Genomic DNA, 260 nt, shown 5'->3' with positions numbered 1-260 from the left:
ATATATATATCCTATGTTAATGTTTATATTTTTATTTACGTATATGTATATGTTAATATTAATATAGAACGAAAGTTTTTTTTTGTTTTTTTTTGAGCAACTGGGATGGTGCCCTACGCAAACTGCGTACTCTGCGTATTGGGAGCGGCAGTACTATATATATATATACTGTATATATGTGTGTGTGTGTGTGTGTGTGTGTGTGTGTGTATCAAGAAGTAAGATTCTGCCAGACATACATAAGTAATCAATTCTCATTC

This window comes from Sinocyclocheilus anshuiensis, unplaced genomic scaffold (assembly GCF_001515605.1).
Source record: "Sinocyclocheilus anshuiensis isolate Anshui unplaced genomic scaffold, SAMN03320099.WGS_v1.1 scaffold436, whole genome shotgun sequence".
Classification (NCBI taxonomy): Eukaryota; Metazoa; Chordata; class Actinopteri; order Cypriniformes; family Cyprinidae; genus Sinocyclocheilus; species Sinocyclocheilus anshuiensis.
Note: the sequence above shows the minus strand (reverse complement) of the source record.